Source organism: Arachis hypogaea, chromosome 12 (genome assembly GCF_003086295.3).
Source record: "Arachis hypogaea cultivar Tifrunner chromosome 12, arahy.Tifrunner.gnm2.J5K5, whole genome shotgun sequence".
NCBI classification, from domain to species: Eukaryota; Viridiplantae; Streptophyta; class Magnoliopsida; order Fabales; family Fabaceae; genus Arachis; species Arachis hypogaea.
Window position 1 is genome coordinate 64,072,394 of NC_092047.1, and position 21,267 is coordinate 64,093,660.

At 36.3% G+C, this 21,267-nt stretch overlaps 1 pseudogene; it reads left to right on the forward strand.

The window, feature by feature from the left end:
* Positions 1–8,780: 8,780 nt before the first annotated feature.
* LOC112727456 (uncharacterized) lies at positions 8,781–20,913 on the forward strand (annotated as a pseudogene).
* Positions 20,914–21,267: the final 354 nt, after the last annotated feature.

A 21,267-nucleotide genomic window follows, 5' to 3' on the forward strand; every position in this document is an offset into this window, starting at 1 on the left:
GTTTACTCGAAAGTTGCCTACTTCAAATGATGGTTTTCTTACATTAAAACTTTTCAAATTGAATCCCTTTCGATCGGAGAAATTGGAAACCATTTTCACAATTGAACAAAATCAGAGAACCCACTGTTCTTTTAAACTATATCTCTTAAATCAAGAGTTCTGACAAATTCTCAAAATCGAATCATTTAAACCAAAGTTTCAAACCGGATTAGAAATCATTCTAAACCTTAAAACCGTAAAAATCATAGTTAAAAACCGCAAAGGCATTAGTCGATACTTCTGTTGCCACTAGCGCTGAACCGCACCCATCGCCTATACAAGGAACTGCCAATACTTCTAACCATACTTGGTGACCATTCCGGCACGTCCGCTCTGATCATTCGTCATTACCAGTTCGACGCCTTCGGCTACCACCAAAAGAATCTTTCTTTCTCACGGTTTACTCCCAACAAAATGTTAAGCCCTCGTAACCCTAACGACGACTTTGCAAAAGATAGGACCAAGCTATCCTCAGGTCCAGGCACTATAATACTTAAAGCATACTCTTACCTCTCGTCGAAGGATCCGACCCCGTCACCTCACGTGTCTCCAAAGCAAACACATGGCCTGACTATTGATTCTGGTTCTCATCTTGGTTCCTCCCATGGCGACAATACTTAGATATATACCCAGGTTTTCCACGACGTGATTGAAACTAGGTTATCAATTTTATCGTTACCTCAAGTTGGAGATCCTTAATCCCATTACTGGGACCAGTCTACACCTTGATCCTTTTTGTAAGGACAACGTCTAGAGATATGCCCTGACAATCCACAGCGGTAACATCCACCGAACCCCGCCATGCACGACTTTTCCAGATGGTATCTTCTACATCTCGGGTACTTTAACTCCTCTTGTCGATCCCATGCCTGCTTACCTACTCCTCTCACCCGGTGGTACTGGTCATGGTTGATACCTCCAATATGTCCCTGAACTTGGGATTACTGAGGGGAATGCCTACCCTTCTTGGAGTTTTGGCCTCTTGATGGAATATATTTCCCACGACCTCTGCTACTAATACCGCCATGTTCATCTCTCCCCAGAGCCACCTCCTTGGCATATTCTTCAACAATCGTTGCCTTGTCCACCAATTCAGAGAATCCCCTAATCTCCAATGGAGCCACAACACGCTTGATATCTTTCCTCAGTCCTACTTCGTATTTGACGCATTTCCATCCCTCATAAGACTCAGGAGTACCCTGACTTATCCTCGAGAACCTACAGAGTTCCTCGAACTTACTGGTGTATTCTGCTATAGTCATGGACCCTTACTTCAGTTGCAACAGTTCCAATTCTCTGGCCTCCTTTATTGACTCAAGAAGGTACTTCTTGTAGAAGGCTTCCTCGAATAAAGCCCAGGAAATGTTCACGTTCTGTTGGTGTAGTAGTCGGCATTCTCCTTGCCACCATTGCTGAGTTTTTCTCACAAGTTGATAAGCCGCATGTTCCACGAACTGGTTATATGGTACGTGTTGAGTTAGCGATGCACGCTCCATAGCTCGGAACCAGTTGTTTGCTTCAATATGGTTTGCCAAACCATTGAAAACCGGCGGGTCAGCTTTCTGAAAAGCAGCTAAAGTTCTCGGAACACCTCTCAAGCTGTCCTCAACACCTTCTCCGTAGTCGTTTCCACTTCTGGTCGGTTGGGCTAACCTCTGCACAACTTGCAGAGTTGCAGTAGTATTTGCTGCCATGGTGTTCGCCAAATTCACCATCACCTCCATGAACTCAGCATGGTTATCAGCCGCTTGCTCATTCCTGCTCTCTCGTGAACATGCTCGACCTTGTCCGCGAGTGGCCATTGGGTTTCCTGTCTACACCAAACAATCGATATTGAGGTTATCAGTCCCAATATCAAAAGCCTAGTGTTTCAATTATCCTAAACAGCCACTCACAAACAAGCATGCTATAAAATATCAAGTAGATAACCTAATAGCATCAAAGAAAAGACACACAGAGTATGCAATGAAGCACAATCGGTCCATCCCTTAGGCTCACGAGGACGAACCGCTCTGATACCACTAAATGTAACACCCTAATTAGCCTAAGCCTTACCTCGTGTCGTAAAGCAAAGGCTAATTAGAGGTCACGACAGTTCTAAGCTCATACGTAGAATATATAAAAGAATAATGTAATATCTAGAAGTCCGATGAAAGATATAGCTCAAAGATTGGACTTGAAAAGCGCAAAACGTACTAACGAAGCTACTAACTCGAGACACAAGAAGCAAACAAGATATATCAAAATATAAGTACATAATATCATAGGAAACTAGCCACAACTCGCGGAGTTTATGCCGGCTAGCCATATACAAGTATACAGAACCATATGGAACCTGACAGTTTAAAAAAAATAGCTTATACAAGTTTTTTTCTCATAATACAAGCCTCTAGGCTAAACAATATACAAAAGAGAGATGTATAAACAGATAACCAAAACGACTCCAAAATAATCCAGGATCCTCTGCTTCTGTCACCATCCAACGCAACTCACCGACGTGGGTTGCGACCTGCATCTGAAAAACACAACAAAGATATGGTATGAGAACCGGAGGTTCTCAGTATGGTAACGGTGCCCAATGATGTAGGATATAAGACCCCGGGACGCCAAAGGCAATCCTAAGCTCCATATCCATCACAAGATTCAAGCTTAAGGCATTCTAAAAACAAATAAGCATAATATAAACCTTATCATAAAAAAACTGGGTAATCTATCTTAAGGGATTTCTATTCTAACCAAACATTGCTGTCCCACAACCTTCACCAACCTATCCTCCATGCGATCCCATCGCCATCGCCTTCCGAACCTCATCAATCCCAATAGAAAGCACAAGTAATATACAATGCAAGTAAAGCACAAGTAGAAGCATATAAGGCATTTAATTCAGATAGCAAGTAAGCATGTTATTCAATTAGGCAAGCTATTACAAGTAAACAAAGCATACAAGCAGATAGAAAATGCATATGATGAATGCCTATCCTACTGGCTGTGATATCACATTGTCGGTTCAACTGTCAACCTGACATATCTCCATGGAGACGTCACCCTTCAGATTTCTCATATGGGAACTCCCGAAATATAGTGCCCGGATCACTGTCTAGGTACCGGCGCTTGCACGCTCTATAGGTCCGAAGGGATACGAGCGGGATCTATTGCCACCGACCTCACATCTAAGCGCAAGCGGGACGAACCACCGCCCTTACGCCGCCGCCGCTACCTCGAACAGGCGAGATCCAACCTCAGCCCCTGTCCGGGCGCATAGCGTCTCATAATCTCAGAAAATCATTAGTTCAGTGGTTTTCAAAAAGCATTTTCAGTATACAGAGATCCATCACCTCAATCCAAGTCCCTGACTCATCTCAACCACTGTCCATTCATAACTTAGTTTCCAAGTATCAACAATTCATCATTCCCCATCTCATATATCATTCATCCTTCACCTAACGTCAAACCCTTTATCAGCATACTAGAAACCTAGGTCTCTGTTTTCTAATTTATCTTAAAATTAAGTACTTGAACCCTTAAGTTATATCCCATGTTATAATACTCAAAACTAGTCCCAAAAGTCTTAAAATGGTGTTTTAGGAGCTCATAACCTTGTTGGGAAGGTAGAATAGTTGAAAAACGAGCAAAATTTGAGAAACAGGACGTGTGCGGCCGCACAAGGGTGTGTGCGTGTGCACGTCCAAGAAGTTTTTAAGAGTGTGCGTAGGCACAAGGGTGTGCGTACGCACAGGTGTCAAAACTCAAATTGGTCTGTTCACTCGCACGACCTGTGCCAGCGCCCCTAACAAACTGACCTTCCCGACGTGTGCGTCCGCACAAGTTGAAGTTTTTCCTTGGATATGTGCGCGCACAAGCTGTGCTAGCGCTGCGAACAGAACGCATTTCTCTACCTGTGTGCGCGCACAGGTGTGTGCGTCTGCACAGGTTGAAATATTTGCAGGGTGTGCGTCCGCACGAGGGTGTGCACCCGCACATAACAGAAATCATGAAATTCTGCAACTTTGCAGAATTTCAGATTTTTAACACCAACTTTGAGTGATCATAACTTCCTCTATAAAATTTCAATATTTACAAACTTTATATCGATTTAAAGGGTTTTCAAATATCTTTAATTCTAAAAAAATTTCAATCAATTTCGAAAACCAAGGCAAAAGTTATGATCAAACAAAGTTTACCAAAAACCCAATTTTACCAAATTTTACAATTACCACCATATCTTACCATACCCATACCAAATCATACCAAACCATCCAAAACCCCATATTCATCAAATGTACCTGTCGTATCATAATACACCAACCTTGCCACATTCTCCTTCTCATTGCATTACTCTCAATTCTAACATCAACTATATAACACTTATGATCAAAATCACCATTTCATAAATTATAACACTACAATTATCATAAGAAACCAACTTCCAATCTATACAATCATTCAACATCATCTCATCATTATAATTCATCATAAATCAACCCAACATTCATCAATTCATCAACATTTAACACACCAACCATCATTTTAGTTCAACCTATCTTATTGGTCACTAGCCTATGTGTCCATGAATATTATATACTACATAGAAAAAACCGGAACCATACCTTGGCTGATTTTCAATATGCACCAAACCCTAAATTGAGCCCAAGATAAGCTTTCAAGCACAATCTAAGCCACCAAGAATCTCCAACAAGCATCAACAAGCTCCAAACATCACCATAAACAAGCTATATGTACATAAACCATCATAAATCAACCTACGGCTCATTAAAATTGAATTTCACAAGAGTTTCAATGTCTCTTACCTTGCCCAACAGTTTTAGAAGCCAAAACTAACATCAATCAAAGGCTAGAGTGTACCTAAACACCCAAAAATCACAAAACCTCACTTAGCCAAAACTCTAAAAACTCGAAACTTTGAAGAGAAGAACTGGGAAGATTTCGTGATTACCTCAAAAGTTTCTTGGATGAATTTTGTAGAGCTCTTCATAAGGAACGTGTAGCCGCAAACGGTGCGGCGATCGGAGCTCTGTAGCTCAAGACATGAGCTTGAGAAGCTCTACGTGAATAGTGTTAATGGAGTCTCACTTCTCCTTCTCTTCTCAGCTGGTGGTGTGTGTTAGTGAGTGTGTTGTGGATGATGGGTTCACTTAATGAACCCTTTTATATGTTGGACTTGGGTCCAACTTGGACCCGGTCCAACTCGTTAGCGTTCTTAGCCCGTTTGGCCCAACTTCGGGCAAAACCTTTAAAATTAACGCCCGGTTTTCAACTTCTAATATTTTTCTAATGTCTTGGAATGTTTTCACTTTTTCTCGCGTAGCGCCAGGTAGACTTGAACCGGTTCAACCAGTTCAACTGTCGGTTCGTAATTTTTCACGGTTTTTCGCAGAAAACACATTTTCTGACTCAGAAAAACCTACTGAATCCAAAAATTATATTTAAATCCCCAAATTCTCATTCTAACTTTCTGGAATTTAATTTGGGCATTTAAATGATTTTATCCGTGAAAAATCCAGTTCTTACATAATTGCTCTTGATATGAGCGTGCCTCCTCTTCGTATTTTTACTCTAATGTTCCAATATATATCTCGGTGCTAATTTATCTACTCGCTCAAAGCTTAACGCACTCAAACAATCATGGCACAATATACCTCTTGACTCAAATAATAAGCACTGATATTTTACTTTACATGATATCAAGCCATATGTAACCACAAACTTATTGAATGTGGAGTTTGAAATCTGTTCTAAAACATCATATGCCGTAAAACCTAGAGCGGACTCCATCAATCTTGCGGTACAAACTTTCATCTAAATTGTATTTGAACTTTCTTGAACTTTTCATGAGTATAAATATGTTAAAATTGAGCTTTTATTAATAATTGTTGCACAAGGTATAACAATATGAAAATCTGCAGCATCAAATTCTCTCTTATTTTGCTCTCTACTTTCTTAGCAATTATCATATTATTTCACAAATTGAATCAATGAGCTATTGGCATAATAAACTTATTAGAAAAAACGTGTATGCTCTCACTCTTTATGTACTTCTCATCTCAGTCCAAAAATGGTGATCAAGATATACTAGATTCATAAATGACGATCTTAAAAAAGTTTAAAAATAGAGCATTGAAAAAGTAAATCAAAAACCACAATATCGAAAAGTATATTGTTTTGCACCATTATTAAAAAGCAAAAACACATAAATTTTTAAATACTAAAAATAACAAACATGAATTAATTCTAATAAAACCATGTTTATCTAAAAGCCACTTGTTATCTCCAAAATTATACTTCATAACAAAATTATTTTAATTTCTATCAAATGTATATTTTGTGAAAGAGTTCTAAACAACAATTTCTTCATGTCTCTTATAGCCATTTAATTTTTGTGGAATCTTATTCATAATATGCCAAATACATCACCTATGAATTGTTGTTGACATAAAAATCTCAATAGCCCTTTACATCGATGTACATTGTTCGGTAAAAATGTCTTTTGGAGCCTTTTTTCTCATGCAACGAAGCCAACATTCTAACTATTTGAATGATTGAATATCTTTATTTTTTATCAAAGCACATCCAAGAAGTGTAGACTGACCATGGTGATTCACACTAACAAAAGAACTAAAAACCAAATTATACTTAAAGTCAACAATACAACAAAATCAGATATGCACCGAAATATATTTCAAAAAGCGCAGAAATGATTTTCAACTGACAACGAAAATGTTTCACACCAGCACAACAAATTACTTATTTGTATGATAAATAGTATCAAATGAAACATCTCTAAAATACTTAAAAATAGCCCAACTTCTTGCATCAGCCTAAAAAGTATTTTTAATTGAGTAATCAGCCTCAAGTTCAACATCATAAAGAAGTTCTGATTCTTCTCTTTTATTCTCAATATGTATTTTCCAAAATTTTTGGCATCATCTTATTCAAAAACATTACGAACTTCTCTCGTAATGTAGTTTCTAACATCTTTTTTAATAAATCTTAATTCGTGATGACCCCCTACTACTGCAACAAATGATTGATATGTCTTACTTCAGTTCCTTGGCCTAATAATAACTTCATCATCAGTTTCAATTGTGTAACATATAAACATACTTAGCTGCCTATGTTGTTTAAGCATCTTTGCTTGATTTGGACAACATTGATGTAAATGATTCAAAACTACCTTGAGATGTCCTTCAATATATATAGATAAATTTTTGCAGGACAATTTAATTCAGATGAGGAATTTGTCTTCTGAGTAGGAGATTTGTTGGATTTCAATTTTCCTTCTCAATTGCATGTACTCAATTGATTCTTAACTTGATTTTTCTTTTTATTTGTGTTTTGTATTTTGATACAAAAACCTGCAAGTTTAGAATAATCTTTGTAGAATTTTTTAACTTTTTCAAGTGTGTTGAAAGTCATCCCAATCTTCGGCACAAACTATTTATCAACATCACACAAAAACTGTAAAAGCACAGAAAAGTAATAGGCACGATACCATTGTAAATTAATAACATCACCGAAGTTGTTCGTATTCATAATTAAAGAATTTCATAAGCTCATTGCTAAATATAAATTACATAAAAATAAAAAATACAATAACTAATTTCATTAAGTACCGAATGAACCAAAGTATTCTACCTTTACCACAACAAAATAAACAACACCAACAATTATTTTACCTTACGCCAAATGATGTTTTAAACAATACCAAAACTACCATTAAACGTAATAAAAATAGATTGATCGAAAAAAGATTTTAAGACTCCTAGATTCCATTCAAATTCAAATTCTTAATCATGAACATTGATTTGCACAAAGAAAAATAAAATTATCCAACTCGTATATAAAACAACTACACGAGCATCAACTAAACTAGATTAATTAAAAGAATAAATCAAACCTCGTCGACTTTATTCGATTCAGAACAATAATTTAATTCTCCTGTGTTCAACTGATCTAAATTTGTATTATACATTATTTTTGAAAATGAAAAAGTTATACGATTCTGATTTTACTGCTTGAATGGAAAAGAAAATAAAACAACTAAAAGTTGAATGAAAAACGAATTCAAATCGAACAACATTGATTGTAAAAAAAAATTCATAGAAAAAAGGAAAAATTTATAGAGAACAAAGAGAAATCATGAAGATAATGAAACCATGACGAAAGAATAAGTTTATATTAAAAGGTGCAGAACGAAAAATAAATTATAATAATTTAGTTGAATTTAATTAAGTAATTTATTTGTTTGTAGAATATTATTGATTCTAAAATCTAAAGTTATGATTTGAACCTTAGTCATAAAGGAAAGAACACTTAGCTTGCCCACAAAGCTAAGTGGCTGCCTTTTCTAGTGGGTTATATATATTATATAAAATATAAATGTTTAATAACTAAAGAAAATTAGTTAAAATCATTTATAATTTTATTAGTTGTTGCGACAATTTTTTTGAGTTTTTAACTTATAGAAAATAGTAATATTAATGTCTAGTACAATTTTTAAAACCAGATTGCAGCTTTCTAAAAAACTATTTTGAAATTTATAGAAAAGTTAAAAAAAATTACTTCTCTTATAATACTATTATTTTTTATCATATTTCTATAAAATAAATATTTTTAAAGCTAAAAATTCAAATATAAAATAATTTATTTATAAATTATTTTTAATATAATAATTTATTATTTAAATTATTTTATAAAAAATAACTTAATTACACTGTTTAGGTAAAGTGAAGACAAATACTGACCGTTTTTTCTTTTGGTTCGTTTCTCTACTATTACCGTTTTCAATTAAATTATTTATATTTGCAAGTTAAGAAAAAGAAAAAAAATATCTCTTTAATCACAACATATTTTCCGCAGTTAAACTGAAGATACTTCACGGGGTTAGCAGAGAGATCGATCTCAATGCCATATACGATAATGGAAGCTTTCTCACTCTCCACCTCACACTTCGTTCCTCCTCCCTTCTCCTCCTCCACCCTTCTCGCCGGCAACTACCACCCTTCCTCCGCTATATCCTTCTCCGTCAAACCCCCGCCGGACTCAAACAATTCTGCTACTTCAATCTCCGGCAACTTCCGCCGCCCTTCCAAACCCCTTAAAACATCCAAACCTTCCTCAAACCATAAATCCCCATCAAATTCAAACCCTCTCAAGAACAAGAACCCCTTCAGTACCCCCTCCCGTTCCCTTACAGACAAGCTCTGGCTAACAAGCAAACTCTCTCCTCCTCCACCTCCTCCTCCGCCCCCTCCTCCGCCGCCCGACGATGAAGAACAAGTCGAGGACTCGGAAATGGAGGAGGATTGCAGAGAAAGTCATGACTCGCCTGCCACGGCGGGGACTCCGTTTCGGGAGCCGGGGAAAATTTTCATCGGGAACTTGCCCGGTTGGGTCAAGAAACAAGAAATTGCGGAGTTTTTTCGGCAATTCGGGGCGATAAAGAGCGTGATATTGATCAAGGGTCACAACGACACGGAGCGGAATGCGGGATTTGCGTTTGTGAATTATGAGGGCGTGGTAGAGAAGGCTGAGAATTCGGCGATGAAAGCAGTGGAATTCGATGGTGTGGAGTTCCACGGGAGGGTCTTGACGGTGAAATTGGATGATGGGAGGAGGATGAGGGACAAGACTCGAGAGAGGGCGAGATGGTTGGAAGGGAGTGATGATAAGGATTATCGGTCCGAGTGGCACGAAGACAGGGACGGCTCGAGGAAGGAGTTCAGGAAGGTTCTGGAGACCGAGCCGGAGAATTGGCAGGCGGTTGTTCGGGCTTTCGAGAGAATCAAGAAGGTAGAACATTTTGTTATGCATAGTGCTGTCCATTTGCTTCTGTTTGATCGAAATGGATAATTTCATGTGGAATCTCCTAAAGTTTGTCATTGATTAGTTACTCCTGCAGTCTTGGAGGTATAAATTAGGTCTCAAATTCTTCACATGACCATTTCCTCTCTGATTGATCCTTCTTTTACTTTTCTGTTGATAGTTGAGTTGAATTGCTACCAGCGCAATTGAGTCTCTCTCTCTCTTTCTTTTTTTTTTTTTTTTTTTTTTTTTTTTTTTGGGTAGGAAGAGTTACTTGCTGTTTGTATGATGGAAAGTGTTAATTCGCAACCTTCAATGTGTTTGGGGTTTGAAAAGTTCATGGGAAATTTGGCTGGAGTGCAATTTGCACACACTCAGTGGCAGATTTTCTAACAAACAAGTTATATAGGATAGGCTTAGACGTTTGGGATCTATTTGGTGTGAAGCTCATGATTTTTTTAGAGGATGTTCCTTGTCAAACATGTGAAGAGATTGGATACTGATGCTTTATAGTTAATAGCTCTTCTTTTGACTGATTTTTGATCTTATACTCCTTCAGTTATATTCTTCTTTATAAAAGAGAAGAAGACAGGAAAATAAAGCAAGAAGGCATTGGAAACTATGCCAAACTAGACATAATGATGGGGATATAGAGGGTCTTGGTAGTTTGAATTCGAGAAATATTTTCTCTTTACACATTTATCCAGTCCAAATTTTTTAGTGTTTGATATTCCATTCCACATATTAATTGAGATTTCCACTTTCTCTCTCTTTTTTTTTTCAAAACAGTATTTGAAATCTAAGCAACAGAGAGTCCTTGGAATTGATTGTCTTTTTGGGTCTTTTTATCGTCTAGCCCATTTGTCTCTTGGATAAAATTAGGTGTTTGGCCTCCTTTGGTGTAAAGGTTATGCTTCTTTTAAGAGTGTTTTTCTCTCAAATATGTTAAGGGAGTAGAAGGCCTTGCTTTATTGATTTTTCCCCTTTTTTGTTAATTCTTGTTCTTGTAAAGAGAACTTTTTGTTCTAATCATTGTATTCTTCCATTCACTATCTTAGTACAGTTCTTCTAATATGAATAAATTTGTATGTAAGAGAATAAGATATGTTTTGAATCAAAGTTGGTATTCTGGTATTGGATTTATATTAATCTGTATTCGACTTCTATTCTTTGTTCATTGTTATTTATAAAAGAATCATTTTCTGCCTTGAATTAAAAGTAGGAGATTTTAACTTCTTCTAACAGGTGAAGTTTCCTTTTATCTATATTTGGTGCACTGCTGTTCATTCCTCTGTTTTAGTAATGTATGTATTTGCTTATTCTCCCTTAAATATGACTAATGATGATGCATGTAGACATGTAGTTTATCTCAGCATCTAATGCTGACTAATGTGGTTGGTCAAGCATGGGCTTTTATAAGTAAAAGACTTCTATGTGTTAAATTTCTTGGTTTGGATATTTTATTAGCATTATCTGATGATATATTTGAATAAATTAGACTTTCTCACCCTCTCCCCATTCTATATTTTCTATTTGCTAATACCATCTCTAGGAAATGAAAAAGATCAAGATAGTATTATGTTGTTTGTCATATATATAGATAGTTGCAATTAAAAATATTTAATGTGTATCTACGAGTATCATTTTTATCTGTTAAATATCTTTTTTACGTGAAGAGCAATTGTTCTTGGTTTCATTTTATTGCCCTTAATTATTTCAGCCAGCTAGAAAAGAATATGGCTTGATGGTTAAATTTTATGCGAGGCGAGGGGACATGCATCATGCACGTCAAACATTTGAGAGTATGCGAGCCAGAGGAATTGAACCATCTTCTCATGTATATAGTAGGTAAATTCTTTTATATAAGATCTAGTGTACTAGGGCTCTTGTAATTTTATTCATCTACTTCTATTTTTGTTTTTGAACTTTAAGTTGATGCAAAATTTTGTTTATTGACGTGTTATCTTTTTGGGAATGAGCATGCTGATTCTAGGAAGAGTTAAACGTTTCAGAAATATTACCAGTTTTACTGTCGAGAGTCTGTTATATTAGCTGCAAAGCTTTTCAAATCTGCTGGGATCCCCCCCCTTTCTTCTTTTCCTTTTTCTCTGTTCCCCCTATGCAGATATGATGCTGTTTTACAACGTGATTATACTCTCTTCGGTATTCACCATATGGGTCCTTTTAGGGCATTTAGTTGTTATTCGTGCAAGATTTTTTCTTTTCTCATCCCACTTTTTTTGTGTGTAGTATAATTCATTTCCATGTTTTGTCAATTTGGTTGGTTTTAGGTGGATATCTTTGCCCTTGCGAAATCCCTGTTTCCTTTAAATAAAATTCCTTCTATGTTACAAATGAAAATTCACTCTGATTATTTTCCTTCTGACTTACAATGTGTTAAATCTTTGCAGTCTTATTCATGCATATGCAGTTGGAAGAGACATGGAAGAGGCTTTACTTTGTGTAAGAAAGATGAAGGAAGAGGGCATTGAAATGAGCTTAGTGACATACAGTATAATTGTGGGGGATTTGCTAAAGTAGGCAATGCTGAGTAAGTAAACCAGATAACGCTTCCTTGTTACTCTATCTTTTATCAAAAAGTAACTCCTTTGTTGATGGTTGTTATTTATTTATTTGCCTAAGGACAGCTTTCTTAAAGTTTATGTTTTCGGGTGAAATAACATGTTTTCTTTTCCCCTCTAACACTCACCTTGTCCCTTATTCACAAATCTTTTATCTTGATGCATGGACACCTCACATGCCAAGGTTGTATTGTTTTGAAGTCTAATTTAATAACTTGGTCTGGCAAGTGTAGCTAAAATTAAGGTCACACTTTATTACTATTTCGCCAATACTTTTTAATTTGAAAACATAAATGAAAATTGAAAAGTGAGATCAAATTAATAAGTTTTGCCCTAGTAAAAAAGTGTGACATTATTTTAGCTACACTTTTTAAGTGTTGCCAAAGTTTCATAGCCACATTAGAATTTACCAATGCTACATCACGTATTAACATAATTTTTAGTGTCAAATATAATATGAAGCGAAAGTAGTTGTTTTTCTGTTGAAGCAAGTCGTAGTTCACTAGCTATATGGACAAAAACACCCATTTTCCATCAGTTATTGGAGCTGGTATTCCCACTTGCCAACCCTACGTAGTATATTGCATTGGATGGTTTTGGTATGTTTCTACATTTATATAACTGGTTTAACTTAGGTGAGCTTGATTATTTGTTCTTTATGATTCATATTTAAATAGCTTTTCTGTTTTTTTGGCTTATTTTTTTTTGTCTCTTTCTTTGAGGTAGTGGTATAGTTTAGTTTCATTTGGGTCTGGGAAAATTTTACAGGCTTTTCTTACCTGAGTGAATAAAGAGCAATTGATTTTGTTTTGTACAAATAATACTATTTGATGTTGTTTTGGAAGTGCTGCAGATCACTGGTTTAAGGAGGCCAAAGAGAGGCTTTCATCTTTAAATGCCATCATTTATGGGAACATAATTTATGCACACTGGTGAGCATTTTGATTAATTTTATGGGCTGACTCTTATATGCATGGCTGTATAACATTCTCACATGTAGAGTGCTACATCAGCATAGAGAATTATACATCATAAGTAGATTTCGTCAATCTAACCATTGAATTACTTTATATTATCCTAATAATCATGAATAGAAAATTTTGTAAAATTTGGGCAGTAATAGGTATGTAATCTAATACTTGACATTCACTTACATTTTTTAAAGTATTGTATTTCAAAATAGTGGTATAATGAAATAGCAATTCACTTCCAAATGTTATGAATTATACATTTGATCTATATGTTGAAATGTTTTAACTCAATGGTTGGATTGACGAAATTCAAAATTTATAAGAAGTTATTCAATGGTGTAAGTGTAATGTGACTTGTACCTGTTGTCAATGGATCCCCATATATATAAAGTTTGCACCTCTTAAATACAAAATAAAATTTTAATTTAATTTTAATTTTGGCAAGATTGAAACATTTAAGTCAAGTGGTTAACTAAATCAGTATATGGTTAACCATACCAGTTATAAACTGATGAATTAATCTATTGTGCAGTTATTGCTATGTTTCGGTCTTGGTAATTATTGTTGCATAGATTTCATGTTTGAAAGTTTACTAATATACTTTATGGCTAATGATGGTCATTTTTATTTAATTTCTTCAGTCAAAGTGGCAATATGGATCGAGCTGAAGACTTCGTGAGGGAAATGGAAGAACAGGGCATTGATGCTCGCATCGACATATATCATACCATGATGGATGGGTATACAATGGTTGGCAATGAAAAAAAATGCTTGGTCGTGTTTGACAGACTAAAGGTATAGCTTATTATTGGCCATTGGTATCTTTATGATGATAGGATGTGAGACTTGGTACTTCACCTATGCTATGTGCCTTCAACATTGATACTTCTTGAAAAGACAATGTGCCACTCATGAATATCATATCCAAATGATATGATTGGTATAATTATCCGAGTAAATACCCATAGTCGTCCCTGAGATTCGCGCAAATACTCAATGTAATCCTCAAAATCCCGATTTCCCCATTTTAGTCCTTCAGATAGAACTCCGAGCACTCAAAGTGGTCCCTGGGCATATTTCTGGTGATGAATCATCACCGGAGCGCTGACGTGGCCTCTGTTTACCACGCTGGAGGGGTTCAATGGCTATCTGAGCTAGCTAATTTCCAATTTGTACCCATGTTGGTCCCTCCCTTTATATCTAACCCTAAATTCCCAAATTTTCGTAAACTTCATCTCTTCTTCTTGGTCATCGATCTCTTCATCGCATGCTCCAGCTTCTTGTTGATATCATATTCTTGCAAGATGTCAATAATCCCAAAATATAGAACAACATCGCTAGTCTCTCCATTGCGATAAGGGGTCAAATGGCGGATTCCGACGGTTGTGTATTAATCGAAATCACTCCGCCGGGCCATGCGCTCTGCTCTTGCAGGCATATTGGTACCCAACCTAATCAATGGTTTCCTGAAACAAGTGAAACAAAAATTGATACATCAAGTTGCAGGGTGAAAATTCTACAAAAGCAGAAAGAACATACATGAAGAGGTACTACAGAAATAATTATCTCGAGACAATCACCATTGAGATAGGGAAGCCAAGCTAAAGGTAAAATAATAATAACTCTTTAAGTTCTTTCTAAGAAAATCAGGACCACAACCTGTGCCCGCAACCTGCCACACTATCCCACCCACTTGCCTAAGATAATTCAAGCTACTCTCAATTATTACCATGGAAATCATCAATTCAACAATACCATAGGAAATAATAGGCTTCTAGAATGCCATTAAAAAGTCACAGCTCAAACATAGCATGCATAATTGCATATACAAGCCTATACAACATCTTAGGCTTTTTAAGAGATAGCAACAACCATGCACCCTTTCTTTGGTCTTTGTGGGAACTAAAAACTGGTTGAGGGAATTCATAGTGCCATCTACTTTGTATGGATGCAGGAGTTACGAATTAAAACAAGCCGCAAAATTTCTATCTAACTTTAGAAGCTCTTTAGCAGTATATGTGGTTAAATCCACATTCCAGTGGGCTCTGCAAGCATAAAGCAGAGTCCTCCATGCTACAACATCTGGCTCACAATTCATCTCCTGAATTAGCTTAACCATGTCATCAAGCTTCCCAGCTCTTCCAAGTAGATCAAGCATGCAACTATAGTGCTCTGTTTCAAGATCTATCTCATAAAGATTCTTCATAGACCGAAAGTAGTTTCAGCCTTCATTTACCAGCCCTGCATGACTACATGCAAATAGAACCCCAAGCATTGTTATATAGTTTGGTTTTGGACCCATAACTTTCATGGAGTCAAACAAATCGAGAGCTTCTAAGCAGATATCAAAGTCATCCATGAAACAACAGTTTGTTCGGGCATTTCGTCGAATAGCTTGTGTGCCTCTTCCATGAACAAATTTAACCTCCATAGTCTTTGTTTTTAACATCTATATACGAGTCTGGCAGCACCCAAAGAACACCAGGCAACCCTACAAGAGGAACAATCATAAATTAGACCAAGAAGATCCAAAAACGTTTTACCAAGTAACGACACAAGGCCACAAAGACAACTGCACGAATTGTAAAACATTACCCTTGAATTTCTCAGATGTTGCTTCGTTAACAGTGCACTGGAATCCTGTGTAGGTGGTGGTGCTAAAGGCATACATGTTCTTCTTTGCCTCTTCCATGCTGACGAAGTGACAATACACAAAGCAAAAGCATCAGAAGCAAAACACCAGAAGAACAAAGTTCCTCCCATATCACACACACAATACACCACTACCAATGTACCATAATCCACAAGGCACAAGTAGTGATTATGCACAGGTGAGCATGGTTGAGCCTGAGCCTGAAGATCTGGGCATTCTTCTAGTCGAAATCAAGCTTGTCCTTATTCTTGGGGCGCTTTCTGAGGTCGGGAGCAGGGCCTTTGGGGGCGCTAGGGTGGCGAATGGCAGCAAGAAGGCCGTTGGAGGTGGAGGGTTGGGCATCGGGGTGGATGTAGGTTTGGAGAGCGTAAAGGAAGAGAATTGGGAGCCTGAAGAATGCGATGAAGAACGCGAGGAAGAGGGAGAGCGAAGCGTGCAGGAGCGGGGCTTTGTACAATAACACCAACTGCGAGGGACCAATGTGGGTATAAATTAAAAATGAGCCAGCTCAGCTCCAGTCTGGCAAAACGACGCCACGTAAGCGTTCCGGTGATGACTCATCAGCAGAAATATGCTTAGGGACCACTATGAGTACTCGGAGCTCTATCTAGAGGACTACAATGGGGAAATCAAAATCTTGAGGATTATATTGAGTATTTGTGCAAATCTCAGGGACGACTATGGGTATTTACTCATAATTATCCTCAAGGGCATGAAGTTTCCGTAACTTTTTTTTCCCTTTTTTTTCTCTTTCTAGTTGAAACTCTTATTAAATTTATCTTACAACATCTCTTCCTATAATTCCTTTAGAACTATATTTGGACAATCTCATGAAATTTCCCATCCTCATATTATTTGATGTCCCATTATGATGGAAGATCTGTACACTGTTCATAACTTGATCATCCATGGATAATAATAGAACTAGGAAGAACAAATACTGAAGAGAATTTCTGGAATCAACCCCTGGAATTGCAAGCAGTACAACGGATATGGCACTTTGAGAGGCAATAACCCCAAAACCCTCCTGTTGTTGAGTATTTGAGAGACTCAACAGTATCCTAAGTCTGGGACATTTCTAATTCTGAGATATCCCTATCAATATCGTAATTTTAGCTTTTTTATGCGAATTCGACATGAAATATTGAATGAGACTGTAACTTCCTTTTTTTTTTGATGAAGGAATGTGGTTTCTCTCCCTCAGTTATCACCTTTGGCTGTCTCATAAATCTTTACACCAAGGTAAGACATATTTCATGGATTACAACATAATCTTCTGTTATAAATCTTGCTTACAAATACTACTGCTTGGTTTTCTTGCAAAGGTAGCTTTCTTGCAAACAGTTTATTGGAACTTCTTATCATGTGGGTAGTACCAATAAAAGACGGAATGTTAATTGAAGGTGTTAAATGTAACTTGTGTTGACTAGGTTTGTTGGGCTTGGTAGTAGAAAAGAGGCAAAAATTGTGGTACTGTGCAGTTTGCACCACTATTTGGAGTATTCTGTTAGAGCGTGATGCACACACCTAGAGTGATAGATATTCTGACAAGCATATTTTATGGGGTAGAATTAGATGCTTAGTATGTATTTGGTGTAAGGCTCATGATTTTTACTGGTAACTTTTCTTCTCCGACATGTTGAGAGAATGGAAAGCTATGCTCTATAGATAACCACTTTCCTTAAATACAACATCAAGCATCCCATAATACCCAAGTCCCTAACATCTTATTCCTCCTCTTAATGAAATTCCTCCTTTGTCATAATAATAATAATAATAATAATAATAATAATAATAATAATAATAATAATAACAAAAGACATGAAAAGAAAAATGTAACTTGTGTTTCAATCTGTTATGTGAGAGATTGCATGAACAAATCATGTGATTCACAAGAGTTCTTCCTTCAGTGTAATGGTGCCAGGCCTTATGTTTGTGCCACATGACATGCAGCTCTTTTTTCATCCTTTTGTTTTTCTTTCGTCTTTTTCTTTTTTAATATTTTTTGTTGCTGTTTAATAATAGACTTTGTGACTCCATAGTAGTGCTGTATATCTAGGCGTAACTGTGTGTACTATATAGGTTGAGTTAATTGGGCTGTTTTCGGCCAACAAATTTATATCCAAGTGATGTAATTTGGCTTTCTGTCTCACATAAAATCTCTTCATCCTTTTTTTTTCTTTTTCAGATAGGAAAAGTTTCTAAAGCATTGGAGATTAGCAAAATGATGAAAATGGCTGGCATAAAACATAACATGAAGACGTACTCTATGCTGATCAATGGATTCTTGAAGTTAAAAGATTGGGCTAATGCATTTGCTGTTTTCGAAGACCTTACTAAAGATGGTTTGAAACCTGATGTTGTTTTGTATAACAACATTGTAAAAGCCTTTTGTGGGATGGGTAATATGGATCGTGCCATTACTATCATTAAGCAAATGCAAAGGGAGAGGCATAGACCAACAACCCGCACATTTTTACCCATTATACATGGCTTTGCAAGAGCCGGGGAGATGAGGAGAGCCCTGGAGATTTTCGATATGATGAGGAGGAGTGGCTGCATCCCCACTGTACACACTTATAATGCTCTTATTCTTGGCCTTGTTGAGAAGCGTCAGGTAAGATGGTTGGCAAACAATTGTTGATAAAACACAAATGACATGACTTGGTTCTTACTACTTTTCCCTAGGTTCTTTTATTTGTTGATTGTTTTGAGTGTCAAGAAACAAAAAATGAATAACACCTGGTGTGTGTTTTTTTGTAAAATTATGATCTAAAAGCATATGTTATAGTACGATAACAAATAGGCATGTATATTTGCCATTGTACTGAAAAAAGCCTAAAAAACAGCAAACAGAAAAATCCTTTTCTACTCTGACAGAGTCAGCCGAAATTCGTCTGTTGACACAGCCACTTGTGCATTGACACATACTCATTTCTAACATTAATGAAAAGTTGCTGGCAATTATTTTTATTTACTATCTATGTCGATTAATTATTGCCTAGTTTACTTTAGTTGAGGAACAGTTGGTGCCAGTTGAACATTTTTCACTCTATGAACTAATTTTTCATTTTTTTTTCTTTTCCCTTCATTTTTATTTTTCCTTTTCAGTCTATTACATTTCCTCTTTCTTATTTGACTGATATGCATGCATTTTAAGAGTTGGAACCATAGTATTTCATCATAGAAGAAAACTGTCTCCATTTAGATATGTTATAATTTGTTACAGGTCTCATTTAGCATCTATATCCAACACTTTCTGCAATTTATGTCGTGTATCTTGTAGATGGAAAAGGCTATAGGGATATTGGATGAAATGAATTTGGCAGGCGTTAACCCAAATGAGCATACCTATACAACTCTTATGCATGGTTATGCTTCACTGGGTGATACTGAAAAGGCCTTTCAGTACTTCACAAAATTGAAGAATGAGGGCTTGGAGATTGATGTATATACTTATGAGGCATTGTTGAAGGCATGTTGTAAGTCAGGCCGAATGCAGAGTGCCCTAGCAGTCACAAAAGAAATGAGTGCAAAGAAGATTCCTAGAAATACTTTTGTCTATAACATACTAATTGATGGGTATGAATAATTTTCTTCTAGCACAAGTGTTAACTTTTATCCAATGCTTGTTATATATTTTCGTAATCAAGCTATATTTTTCTCAATAAACTTTCCATTTGCTTACTATTGGACTTACCAATAATATTGTCATTTGGCGGACCTGCTTTTTACGTTAGTAACCTAGTTTACTGTTTTAGATGGGCTCGGAGAGGCGATGTTTGGGAGGCAGCAGACCTGATACAACAAATGAGAGATGAAGGAGTGCAACCTGACATCCATACTTACACATCTTTTATAAATGCTTGCTGTAAAGCTGGTGATGTGCAGGTATGAGGTTTTCCGAGGATATACTTTTCGATTATTGAAAAAAAAAAAAAAAAAACGAAAGTTGAGTGCTTTAGCAAAGAGAAAATGTTCTGAAAAGTGACGAGTGGTCTGAGGTGAGGCTGCTGTACATGTATCCTTCCTAGATCCCACTGCGTGGGAGTCTAAGTTGCCCCTGGCCTTCTTAATCTTTGCCTTGAGTGAGGTGAAAGTAAGGGCATAATTGTATCATGTCTTGCATCTTTGTCACAATCTAACAGATAGGAATGGGATTAAGATTCTTGTCTAAGGACTACTTGATTAATATCATCTAATCATATTTTTATTTTCCCTCCAGAAAGCCACACAGGTTGTTCAAGAAATGGAAACATCTGGCATAAAACCAAATCTCAAAACCTACACTACCCTAATACATGGATGGGCACGTGCCTCTTTCCCCGAAAAGGCTTTGAGATGCTTTGAAGAGATGAAGATGGCCGGATTGAAGCCAGACAAAGCAGTGTACCATTGTCTTATGACATCACTGCTATCGAGAGCCACCTTTGCTCAAGAATACATTTACAAGGGACTCTTGTCTATATGTAGAGAGATGATAGAGTCGGAGATAACCGTAGATATGGGAACTGCAGTCCACTGGTCGAGATGTTTACGAAAGATTGAGAGGACAGGAGGGGAATTAACAGAGGCCCTTGAAAAGACCTTCCCTCCAGATTGGACCTCCCATCATGTTCTTGATATCAATTGTGGAACAAAAACTGCTGAACCTGAAAGTTTTGATGATAGTCATGATGATGACAGTGGTGCTGATGACAATATATATTATGCCAATGAAGTTGATTCCGATGAGGACACGGATAATGATTATGATTGTTGAGAATTGCATGTAAATACGTGTGGTTGTTTTTGGTAATGCTATTGAAAATGGAGAAATCAGTTTACAACTTCCACTAATAGAAAATGATACAAGTTTATTAGCTTACATAAGATTTACTGAAACTAAAATATAGTAAAAGCAGTAGTACAAGTAACAAGAATAAGTGGTAACTAGATTTAAACCGGCACATTATTTGGAACTAAAATGAATTAATTTTTAAATATAAAAAATTATTTAATAAAAAATTTTAATAATTAATATCAAATTTAAATAAAACTATAGAGATATTATATATTTTAATATTCGAAAAATTCATCATTTAATACATATATTTAGGAAATTTAAATCCTAATGCAAAAATAAATGTAATGTAAATATAAATATAATATTTCAATGATTAACATCTATTTTCTTCATGAATAACATCTATTTTTTTCA